Source organism: Chiloscyllium plagiosum, unplaced genomic scaffold, assembly GCF_037043375.1.
Source record: "Chiloscyllium plagiosum isolate Xiang-an unplaced genomic scaffold, Cpla_swu_hap1 HiC_scaffold_27, whole genome shotgun sequence".
Taxonomy (NCBI): domain Eukaryota; kingdom Metazoa; phylum Chordata; class Chondrichthyes; order Orectolobiformes; family Hemiscylliidae; genus Chiloscyllium; species Chiloscyllium plagiosum.
Window position 1 is genome coordinate 57872893 of NW_028270165.1, and position 12869 is coordinate 57885761.

A 12869-nucleotide genomic window follows, 5' to 3' on the forward strand; every position below is an offset into this window, starting at 1 on the left:
TCCGTTAAGTCATTAAAAATCTGGACTGTCAACTATTGTAAGATACCATTGGGCTCACCTTTCTCCGGTTAGACTTACATATGACTCCATTGTGGTTAAATCCTCACTGCCCTTCAGACAACGAGGGATGGACAATAAACACACGCCGGCACAGAGATGAACACATATCTCTCTTATGCTTCAGCTCTTGTGTGACTGACCGCATGTCCTGCCCAATAGAAAGTGGGGCAGCTCGGGAGGACATTCTGGAATTGGCGGGACACCGAGCCAATCAGAGTGAACAAAAGGCAACGCCGAGTTATTTATGGAGCATGCGCAGTGCGGGTGTCTGAGCTGGTGGAGTTGAAAAGTGAGAGACAGTGCTGGAGGGAGGGACTGGATGGGTTTAGGAACAACCTGCTGGGAAGTGTTTGTATTCGAGTTAGTACTGAACTCTGGGAAATTCGTTCATACGGCGTTAGAGTGGAAGAATTTCCCCACAGCAATCTCAAACCAAGAGGAACGTTTGTCTCTCCTGCACTAAGAAGGAGAGGCTACGGAGCAGCTGGTTCTTGAAGGTAAGTGAGCTGCAATTCTCTCTCTCTGTCTCTCCCTCTCTCTAAAGAAACAAAAACTTGTGTCTACGGGAGGACAGTGTGTGTCTGAGAACGGAGTTTATAGGTGATGCTTCTTCATACACTCTGATCTTGATCTTCTTGAAGTGAGGATCTGTCAGTTATTCCTGGGATGGAGATGGAGGAATCTGTCTGTAAGTATCCCACTGCTCTCACGATCTCAACTCTCATTGAGGGCTGACTCTTGTGGAGGGCCAGAACGCGCCCTTTACCTGAAAGACATTTGTCAGCTAGTTGAGTTTTTCGTGACAGTCCAGTAATGTGTCACGGTCAGTATTTGAGTGACTTTCACACAAATTGCTGGATGCAAAGAACTCCATGGTGACCCAATGGTTAGCATTGCTGCCTCTCAGCTCTGGGGACCTGGGTTTGATTCCAGACTCGGGTGACTGCGTGGAGTTTGCCCTTTCTTCATATGTCTGTGTGGTTTCCTCTCGGTGCTCCTGTTTCCTCCCACAATTCAACGGTATATGGGTTAGGTGGGTTGGCCATGCTAAATTGTGCAGGGATGTGCAGGCTGGTGGGTAAGCCATGGGGAATGCAGGGATATGGGGTGAGTCTTTGTGGGATGCTCTTCAGAGGGTGGGTGTGGATTCAAACGGTCTGCTTCCACACTATAAGGTTTTTATGATTCTTTACTCCTTTTAGTATCTTAAACAGTACGATTGCTCAATCTCTTATTTTTCCTGATTGAAAATTGTTTTACAGAGAATCACAGAGACACACTTATCAGCAAGAATTCCAAGCAAATCAGGATCTTAGAGTGAGTCAATTCATCAGGATTTGAAAACCATTAGATTGTCAATGTTTGTCTGTGGGAAAAGTTTGCAAACATCAGTGTACCCAGTGACAAATGGACAAGTCCTGCACCAGTTCCACAGATTGAATAGCATCCCACCATTCACAGCAGGGAGAGATTGTATCGCCACAATGGCTCAATCCCAGCCTCAGGCGACTGTCTCTGTGGAGTTTGCACATTCTCCCTGGGTCTGTGCCAGCTCCCTCTGGGTACTCTGGTTTCTTCTCCCAATTCAAAGATAGACAGGTTAGGTGAATTGACCATGTAAAATTGCACATTGTTTTCAGGGACGTGTTGGTTAGGTGCATTAGTCAAGGGGAAATGTTCAGTAATGGGGTAGGAGAATAGGTCTGGATGTCTTTATCCCCAGAGGGTTGGTGTGAACGTGTGGACTGTCGGGATTCTATAAGTCTATTAACCCTGTCCTGTGTCTAGGTGAGGAATCAGCTGATCATCCAATATGGAGAGACATGATCTACACTACAGAAACCATGGAAATGTGCAAACTGTGGGAAGGGATACAAATGTCTATACATGCTGGAAATTCATTGATGCAGTCACACTGGAGATAAATCATTCATCTACTGTTTGTGGGAAGGGATTCAATCAATCACCCGTTCTTGAGAAACAAGAATGCACTCAGTGGGGAGAGTCCATTCATCTGCCCTGAGTGTGGGAAGAGATTCAGTGACTCATCCTACCTGCTGACACACCAGTGAGATCACACTGGGGAGAGGCCATTCCCCTGATCTGAGTGTAACAAGGCATTCTCTGTTATCAACCTCTAGGCACACCAACTGGTTAAAACTGAGAGACATTTCAAATGCTCACATTGAGAGAAAAGCTTTAAACACAAACATGAAATGCTGATACATGAGTACGTTCACACTGGGGAGAGGGCATTCCCCTCTCTGTGTGTGGGAAACGATTTGTCCATTCAAAAAAACCTTCTGAAACCCCAACGAATACACACTGGTAAGAAGCTGTTACCTGCTGCTTTTCTGGGAAAGGATTTACTCAGTCATCCCACCTTCTGAGTTCACACCTGACTCAGGCAGCTGTGTGCTGCTGCGGCTGTTCTCATTAAGATTCAGATGGATCTCCCCCAGGAAACAGATGCAGTGGAACAGCGAAATGTGGCGCTTGTGAGCAGAAGGCGGCATTGTGTAACTGTACTTCTCAGAGAGAGGGAAACTCTGACTTTGAAAGAATGAATTACAAACGTGATGATTCAAAGTTTGTCCCATTACAGGCAGAACTGGGCCCACAGCAACACTCACAGGCACAAAATCAGATTCACAGACAGCTATAAAGAAACTTTCAGACACACGCTTCCGGGACAATGTGTGCCACTGCAGACAGTTTGTCATTCATACACAGACAGACACACTCAAACTTCCCTCCGACATAATCTGTGTCCCATTGCTTGCAGAGATAGTCATATCAACACAGAAAAACAGACATTAATACAGAGATGGAAGCGCAATACGGTCAGAGTGAGACACAGAATCACTGACTTTTACAAAGAAGTTCGGAGATATACTCAGACAATGTTGTGTTCAGCTGTGTGAAAATCCTTGTTTCCTTGTGAAATAAATCTGTGTCCTTTGGGTGCAGAAGCCTGTGTTTTGTTGTCTAAATGAAAGTGTGTTGTGGCTGCTGCTGGTTTGAAACTGCGGCTTTGTCTCTGTGTGGATTTTAAGTCTGTAATCTGTGTGTGAGGTGAGGAGGTGGGGGAAGGAGGACAGCGACAGACAGACAGATAGTTTGGACTAAACTATTGAGCTGCTGCTTTCTCTCACACCACCCCCGCTTCCTCTCAACTCACAACTTGTAATGCTCCATCCCTGCGGGAGGTATACTCTCGGTAGAAGAGCTGAGTTTTGGGCACAGAAGGGTCTTTAAGTCATAGACCTGAAGGTATTTAAAGCAGGTCCTGTCAGCCATAGTTCCCATTGCCATGTGGATGGAGCATGAGGTGAGTATCAAAGGGTATGTGTGTGTGTGTGTGTGTGTGTGTGTGTGTGTGTGTGTGTGTGTGTGTGTGTGTGTGTGCGCGTGTGTGTGTGTGTGCGTGTGTGTGTGTGTGTGTGTGTGTGTGTGTGTGTGAGAATGAGTGTGGGTACTGTTAGAGTCTCAGTGTCAGTTTTGATCGATTAACCACCGTCCATCACCCCCACGCCGTCCGTGAACCAGCCAGACTGTCGTAGATTCTCGGAGCAAGGCCTGTCTCTCATGGATGAGAGGGAGTGTATGAAACCATAGAGAAAGCAGGGACCCAATGGAATTGTATCCCTTCCTCAGTCTCTCTATGTTTTTTCTTAACTTCTGTTTTTCTGACTTTTCTCCCTTTTCTCGCTCACTCTGTGTCTCTCTTTCTTCTTGTCTTCCACTCCCATCCGTCTGTCCTATGGGTTCAGGAACAAAATTGTTTGATGTTTGCGTCACCTACTGACCCTGATCACTCCCTGTACGAAAACGTTCTTCCTCATGTCACTTTTACTTCTTTTCCTCGTGATTTTAAAACTCTGCTGATTCGTTGTCGATCCTTTCAGGCGTGGGAGCATTTGAACTACTTTATTCTTCTGTCTCGACCCTCATGACTTGAATAACGTCAATCAGGCCAGCTTTCAACCTACTGTTCTCCAAGGAGAACTTTCCCAACTTTCCAATCTACCTTCATTGCTGACAATCCTCATACACGGCACCATTAACGTCAACCTGTTCAGCGCTATCTGCAATCACTTCACTTCCCCGCTTCCTGAAATTTCACGCTCGCAATTGAGCAATAATGCAGCTGGAGGATTCATTCAGAGTCGGACTGCGCGGGCGAACGATGTGCAATGCTTGTTTTCGCTTTGAGCAAGTGTTTCCTTTCACCCTGTTCGCTGTCATGGGAGCTCGGCCCGATCCCTCCTTCAGGCAGTCCGATCTCGTTTAATAAATGTGCTTTTTGAGAAAATTGCGTCGGCGTTTCTGCAGCAGGCAACTTAAGCAATGAAGGCTCCGTTCGGGATTCGAACCCAGGCTCTCTCGCAAGTCCACCCAACGGTAGGTCCGAAGCGAGAATCATACCGCTAGACCAACGGGCGACCGGCCGCGGCCGACGCGCGCTTCCTTGACCCCGGACGCTCCAAGCGCCCTCCCCTGAAGCAGCTGAGAATTGCTCAGTGTGAAACACGTTTGAGTTGCTCCAAGAATCGCAAGCAGCAAAGAGATTCCACAACATTTGCTTCTGATTCCGTCTCCCTGCGCCCAGGAAGCTGCTGTTTGTCTCGATCCCAGTAACTGGACTCTCTCCACTGGCGGATAATTAAACCATTTTGTTTCGACTTGCAACCTGTTCTGGGGGAGGGCAGAGCCCATTCGCTCGTCCGCCTTCTCTCAATCACTTGGGATGGGAGACGTCAGTTACACTAATGCGTGGGAAATGGGCAAGTTTTAACTACATTACAAAGGTCTGTAATCAAAGAGACAGGAAGATGCTGTGCTGGTGGGACAGAGCGAAATGGACACCAGAAACTGTTCCCTCAGGTAAATTCATATGAGTGTATTTGTGTGCAGCCGGCTCGGTGCTCAGAATTCGTCTTTACACAGCAATCCTGCAGAAAGACTTTTCTAACACGGGCGTCTGTTTATTTGCTGCGAACGGGCAGCAGTGAACATCTGAGCACCAACTGTCCCAGATGAAGTTGAAAATGAGCCATTGTTTCTCCCTCAGTCACTCTGTCCCAGAGACAGGGAGAGCGGCGGCATCAACGCGTGACGTCATTCCACCGCAGCCTGAAGCCGTTCAGTCCATCATTTCCATGCGACTCTCTGTCACTTGTATCTTTCCGAGGTGATTCGCAATCGGTGATATGTGTCCTTATCATGGGAACTGTGTCTGTATGGTGATGCTGCTTTCGAAATGCTGATCGTCCTGTCATTCACGTCTGAACGGGAGTGGGGAATTATTGCAGGGAATGAATACGACCGCAAATAATGTGGCTTTGCGGCTCAGTGGTTAACACTGCTGTCTCAGAACGGTACCTGAATTCGATCCTACCCTTGTGCGGCTTGTTTGTGTGGAGTTTGTTCAATCCCCCTGTGTCTGCGTGGGTTTCCTGTGGTGCTCCGGTTTCCTTCCATCGTCGAAAGATGTGCAGGTTAGGTGGACTGACCATGCTAAACTGCCCCATAGTGCCCAGAGGTCGGTAGGTTAGGCGCATCATTCAGAAGTAAATGTCGGGTCTGGGCGGGTTACTCTTCGGAGGGTTGATAAGGACTTGTTGAGCAGGAGGGCCTGTTTCCGCAGTGTAGGGATTAGAATTCGAATTGTTTCAACTTCACCAGCTCATTCCCATTTCAGAGAAGAGGTGTTAGGATTCAGTTCAGAGCAGACTGGCGGAAAGCAACTCAAATCTCCACAAGCACTTACCCTCAATTGTGTAAGTTGGGCCAGTGTTTAGTGACATATTCAGCTCAGATGCTTGAAGATTTCGGAAGCAGAGGCAAAGGCAAGATATAGAACAGAGTACCGTTACAAAGGGAAGCAATAGCAGACGATAGTTTCGATTGAGAGACATGAACCCAGCACCCTCCCACTGCGACACTCTACTTTCCCACACGGAGTGTTTTCCATAGATCCCTTCAGCCTTTCGTCTGGCACGCGGCAGGCACGTCCGAGACTGATGTCAAAGACCTCCACTGCTGTCGTGTAATATGCTGTTTCGCAGACGTATGGAGGCTGTGTAAATATAAACTTATTTCTAAATTCCCACATTCTGTTGGTCGGGCTGTGATTTCACTGTGAATCATAGCATGTGTCACAGCGCAGACGGAGGCCATGCGGCCCACCTTTGATCTGCTGGTTCTACACCGTTAGTAAACGTGTGTCTCAATTCGTATTTCCGTGCCTTTTCCGTGTGAATCTGCACATCTGAACATGACCACCGAATTCCCTTTCGGGTTCATTGAATCTTCATCTTTGTCAATGTCAGACAGGGACTTACTGACACCAACCACTCCCTGCACGAAAACGTTCTTCCTAATGTCACTTTTACTTCTTTTCCTTCTGACTTTAAAACTCTGCCGAATCGTTGTGGATCCTTTCAGTCGTGGGAGCATTTTCACAACATTATTTCCTGTGTCTAGGCCTCTCATGATTTGCAAGGCTTCTGTTCTCCGTGGAGGGCAGTCCCAATTTTCCAATCTCGCTTCATTGCTGACATTCTTCAAGCACCGCATCTCTGGCAAGCCGGAGTAGTAGAAGACCCAAAGCGAAATGCATACCCCAGCTAGAAACCAGGCGCACCCCATCGCCCGTAACAGCCCCACCTCTGGAACTGGCTGACACTTGCTCAGTGTGAAATACATTTGAGATTGCTCTAAGAATTGCAAGCGGCAAAGTGTTTCCAGAATAGCTGCTTCTCATTCAGTCTCCCTGCTGCTGTTTGTCCCGTCCCCAGGAACCGGGCACTCTCCACTGGCAGATAATTCAACCGTTTTGTTTCCAAACATTTTTCTGATACCCAGGTGGCCAGTGACAAGCATTGCCCTCCTCAACATAGGGTACAGAGAACATGATAAGACCACGCAAAGCTGCTAAAGGCGACATTACGTGAATCGGAGAGAATAGGACATAGCGGATTTCAGGCCCTAAAGACATGGAACTCGATATTGAAGACCAGGGGGGTTGAAGGGTCTTCAAGTGGAAAATGAGGCTTTGTTCTTCCGTCTGGAGTTGAGCTTTTCTGGAACACTACTGCATGCCTGAGACAGAGATGTTGGCCAGGGAACAGGGTGGCGGGCAACCAGAAGCTCAGGGCATTTTTTGAGATGTTCTGCGAAACTGTCACCCAGTTTACGCTTCATGCTACGTTGGGGAAACCACACTGTGAGCAGCGAATGCAGTAGACTAGGTTGTGGCAAATGTGCAGGTAAAGTGCTGCTTCACCTGGAAGGTATGTTCGAACCCTTGGATATTCAGGAGGGAGCAGGTAAATGGGCAGGTGTTACACATTCGGCGGTTGCAGGGGAAAGTGCAATGGGAGGTGGGTGTGGAGTGTTGCGAGTGAAGGAAGAGTGGAACCGAGGTGGAACCCTGCCCATTTACCTCCTCTCATATATAAATCCGTGAAGTTGAAAGAACTTTCCAAAGAATGATTCAGTACCACGTGACTCATGAGCTAATTTGTATTCATGTTCTGGGGCCAGCATCGTTATTGTGTCACAGCAGCTGCAGCCCATCGCCGGGGGCTCGCCCTATGACGTCACGGTGCGATTGGAAGCCCCGGGACAGTTTATCAAAGAAACCTCCATGTGGGTCAGGGCAGCCCTGCATCGGGAAGCACTGGGATGGCCAACCACTACCAATTAACATGGGGAACACATCTCCACATTACACAGCCTCGAGGCAAATTTCTCGTCCTTCCACTTAAAGTTCAAGAGCCCTCAAACCGAAATTTCCCAGGTGCGTTTGGAAGAATTTTTCCAGGTGTTCGCAAAGTATATCTATGAGCACTTTGTTAAAGTTTGAATTTTGCGAGTGTTGAAATTTTGTGCTTTTGAGGTAAATCACAGTTCGAAAAAAGAGAATGTGGGAATTTAGACAGAGTTTATATTTGCGCGTCGGTGATTTGTCTGCGGGTGCGTGATAGGAGCATAACCCAGAAGGGAAACAATTTCTCCTATTCACTCAATGTCGTCTTTAGCAGCTTTCCCGTATAACGGCGCTCTGTTGTGCACCTCGCCTTCTCATCTGCTTCCCAAAACACTTGGACATAAATATTTCACATTGATACACTGGCCCAATGTGCACAGTTGAGATGACACACTCGTGGAGGTCTGAGTGGTCTTCTCCTGTTCTCTGTTGAGGAGGGCAACGCTTGTCACTGGTCACTCAGGTGTCAGAGAAAAGTTTAGAAACAAAACGGCTTAATTTTCTGCCAGTAGAGAGGGGCCGGTTCCTGGAGACGGGACAAACTGCAGCAGGAAGACAGAATGAGAAGCAGCTGTTCTGGAAATTCTTTGCCTGACCCCATTAAAAACACACGACTGCGTAGAAGGAGGGAGAGCAACAAACACACCGCCCCTGGGCGGGCTTAAACCACCAAACTTTCGGTTCACAGCTGAATACGCTGACAAATTGCGCCACAGAGACAGGTGATCAGGCTGGCTGCGCCATTGCTTAGGGGAGGCTATTAGTGAATTCATAATTCAGCCTCCCCGCCTCGAATTACAATTGTCGTCTATCAGTTTTACATTTCCATAATAAAGCCTGGGACATTCATTGTGGAGACACCGGGGACAGTCTGATCCCACTCTCTGCAGACACATCCATGTCACGAGGAACGAGCTTTCTTACTCCGGGGCCGTCGCCCTTCGAGCCTTTCCGTGTTTTGCCTGTTCCCGAGTTCTCTCATTGGCTCGGCGGCGAGAAGGGGTTTGAATTCCTGATGTGCAGGAACGACAATTCTTTCAATGTCTCAGATCAGTTCATGTCCCGAGAAAATCAGAGTCAATCTCCCGGCTTCTTTAACAAGGGGACGGTGTCTGGACTGTCTCTACTCAGTCGGACAGTTCATCTTTCATTCTCCTCGAAATCCGCTTCCCAAAGAGTTTCTAAAGATTCACAAAGCTGGAGACTGGGATTTCTGTTTTGCTTCATTAACATTTTTCCATTTCCTAACTGACAATATTTTGCCGAAATCTCTTCCCAATTGTACACCTTGCCTCATGTCCAGGGATGAGGAATTTCCATTTTGGGGAGACATTCGCAAGGTTGGGAATGTTCGCTTTGGAGCAAAGAAGGTTAACTGGAGATTTCCTGGGGCTGTTGGTAATGATGGGAGAAGAAGCGGTGGGAATGGGCAGATTAATGATCAGAAGATCAAAGTTTGTGCGAAGATTTATTGCTCGGGTGCTCGTTGCTGTGGTTGTGTTCGCCGAGCTGGAAGTTTTTGTTGCAAACGTTTCGTCCCCTGGCTAGGCGACATCATCAGTGCTTGGGAGCCTCCTGCGAAGCGCTTCTTTGATGTTTCCTCCGGTGTTTATAGTGGTCTGTCCCTGCCGCTTCCGGTTGTCAGTTTCAGCTGTCCGCTGTAGTGGTTGGCATATTGGGTCCAGGTCGATGTGTTTGTTGATGGAGTTTGTGGATGAATGCCATGCCTCTAGGAATTCCCTGGCTGTTCTCTGTCTGGCTTGCCCTATGATAGTAGTGTTGTCCCAGTCGAATTCATGTTGCTTGTTGTCTGCGTGTGTGGCTACTAAGGATAGCTGGTCATGTCGTTTCGTGGCTAGTTGATGTTCATGTATGCGGATTGTTAGCTGTCTTCCTGTTTGTCCTATACAGTGTTTTGTGCAGTCCTTGCATGGTATTTTGTCCACTACATTAGTTTTGCTCATGTTGGGTATCGGGTCCTTCGTTCTGGTGAGTTGTTGTCTGAGCGTAGCTGTTGGTTTGTGTGCCGTTATGAGTCCGATTCACGAGAGAAGAAGAAAAGGATAGCCAACTCCCATTCCTAGACGTGATGGTACAGAGAACACCGAACGGAGAATTCACTACAAGGGTATACAGGAAAGCCACACACACAGACCGAGTCCTAAACTATGAAAGTAACCACCCCAACACACACAAACGAAGCTGCATCAGGGTACTATTCAAAAGGGCCACAACACACGGCAGTACACCAGAACTGCAAAAAGAAGAAGAGGAACACCTGTACAAGGTATTCGCCAAAAACGTATACCCGCGCAACTTCATCAACAGATGCCTAAGGGAAATACCACGGAACGAGGACATACCACAACCAAAAGGACTAGCCACACTACCATACATCAGGAGCATCTCGGAACTGACCGCCAGACTACTGCGACCCCTTGAGAGATTAATAATCAGGGCCGAAAATAAGAAATTTGGGGTTCATTCAGCAACGCTAATGTAGAACTGTTCACAGAAAATTGTGATGAAAGTCCCTCGAGTTATTTTGATGAGAAGTGTTGATGATGCTAATACATTCGATAGGATGAACGTGGATTGGAAAATGTATTTGGTGACAGTTCTGTTCTAGCCCTGTGAGCGAAACCTGGATCTGAAGGAATAAAAGGGACATTAACAACATCGATCTGAAATTGGATACGTGACAAGAAACAGAGCCATCATTAACAGTTGGCTTTTGAACTGGAGAAGGTTTCTCGTGAAATTAGCTTGAGGCTTGAGGATGCAAGGTCAAGATAATTTAGGTAAAACACGGAAACGCTATCCTCATTAGCAGACAGTGAAAGGATTACAAGACGCAAATTAAACAAATTCGATAAGTGATACAGGGGACTAGGAAGATAAGTATTATAAACTGTGAACAACAAAGTTCTTGAGCACAACACTTACATTCAAAGACCGAAAACATCCAGATCCTGATTAATCAGATTGCGTTGTGGTGCTTTTCTGCAAAACATCCACTTGCAATGTCCTACAAAAGAGTGACAAAACCCATCCCTGTCATCCCAGGATAGAAAATCCGAAAGGATGAACGTTTGCTGATTTTCTGAAGATTCACAAAGCTAAGACTGGGTTTTGGTGATTGTTTCCTTTCCACTCCCAGGAGCCGCAGTGGTTGAGGCGGTGAGTTGGGGAAAGTAAAATGTGCCCGTTAGCAGCGTGTGGTGCTATTTCAGCTTCCCCTCATCTGACAGCGCTGTGACGTGACTCCGATGTCCTCAGGGTCATTGAGTGACGCGAGACAGTGAAAAGATTCTCATTCCCGCAGATCGGAAATTCAAACCGTATGCCGGCTTCAGGACAATGAGAAAGATTAATTGGGGTGTTTGAAGAAGCTGTGAACTGCATTTCAAACAGGGAGGTGGAGTCAGATGCGTCATCCATTGCGCCCCGGCCCTGTGCATATCTCACGCCACCATGATGCAGAGCTCTGACGTTATCACGGACATGCGCAGCAATGGGAACCTTCACAAGGTGAACAACCAAAGATAATCACCGTCACTGATTCCCTTCCATAGTCCCAACTTTGTGAAGCAGTATCTTTCACTGGCAAAGGAAACACCCTTGTCCTCAGGTGCCTGCTTCATTTCGATCACGATTTCATGCCCGTCACTGTTCTAATCTCATTTCCAAACACTTTGTTCACAGCCTCAAACGAAGGTCTGCGGGTATCTGCTTGTTCCACCCGAACAGGCAGTGGGTTGCAGATTCCCACCAGTCCCAATGTCAGTGAAATACGTTTGCCCCTCCTCTGATTTGAATCTGAAAGAAGAAGCCGGGGAGTAAGTTCCCTTTCTTTTCGACGACATTTCTCATTTTGTCGTCGGCAGGGTTCACACCTGCGTGGGGAAGCCGCAATGGATTTCAAGTCCATCGCATTAACCACTCGGCCCACGAATACAGAACCACACTGACAACTTCACTTCCCAGGCCTGTCTGCCTGTGGAGCTGTGAAAAAGTGAATCATAGCAGGGTTTGTTTGAATCCAATCACTTCACAGTGATTCGAAAGGGTTAAATATCTGCACATGGCGAGTCTAGGTGTTTCATCCCAAAAGGTGAAATGAACTTTCAGTTAAAAACAAAACTAGAAATTGCAGGAGGAGCTCAGCAGGTCAGGCAACATCTGTGGAAAGAGAATCAGAGACAACATTTCAAGATTCTGTTTTCTCCGACAGGTACTGTCAAACCTGCCGAGTTTCTCTTTTTGTCTCGGCTTTTCAGCATCCGCAGTCCCTTACATTAGACATTAATTCAATTCAGAAACCCCTTTGTGGAGAGGATTTCCGTTTGGGGAACATTTTCCTGACCCCATTAAAAGCGTACAGCTTCGAAGCCAAGGAAAAAGCAGGGAACACACCGCCCCTGGGTGGGCTCGAACTACCAACCTTTTGGTTAATAGCCGAACGCGCTGACCAATTGCGCCACAGAGACAGGCGTCGGCGGGGGCTGCACCATCGCTTAGAGGAGGCAATTAGTGAATTCATAATTCAGCCTCCCCGCCTATAATTACAATTGTCGTCTATCAGTCTTAAATTTCCATAATAAAGCCTGGGACATTCATTGTGGAGATACCGGGGACAGTCTGCAGACACATCCATGTCACGAGGAACTAGCTTTCTTACTCCGGGGCCGTCGCCCTTCGAGCCTTTCAGTGTTTTGCCTGTTCCCGAATTCTCTCATTGCCTCGGAGGCGAGAAGGGGTTTGAATTCCTGATGTGCAGGAACGACAATTCTTTCAATGTCTCAGATCAGTTCATATCCCGAGAACATCAGAGTCAATCTCCCGGCCTCTTTAACAAGGGGACTGTGTCTGGACTGTCTCTGCTCAATCGGAAAGTTCATCTTTCATTCTCCTCTAAATCCGCTAACCAATGAGTTTCTAAAGATTCACAAAGCTGGAGACTGGGATTTCTGTTTTGCTTCATGAACATTTTTCCATTTCCTAACTGAGAATATTTTGCCAAAATCTCTTC

The 12869-nt window shown here is 47.3% G+C and overlaps 1 non-coding gene across 1 annotated transcript; it reads right to left on the bottom strand.

Annotated features, from left to right (window-relative positions):
• Positions 1–12253: 12253 nt before the first annotated feature.
• On the bottom strand, positions 12254–12327 carry trnan-auu (transfer RNA asparagine (anticodon AUU)). The gene has a single exon. It is a non-coding gene; the product is annotated as a tRNA-Asn (tRNA).
• Positions 12328–12869: the final 542 nt, after the last annotated feature.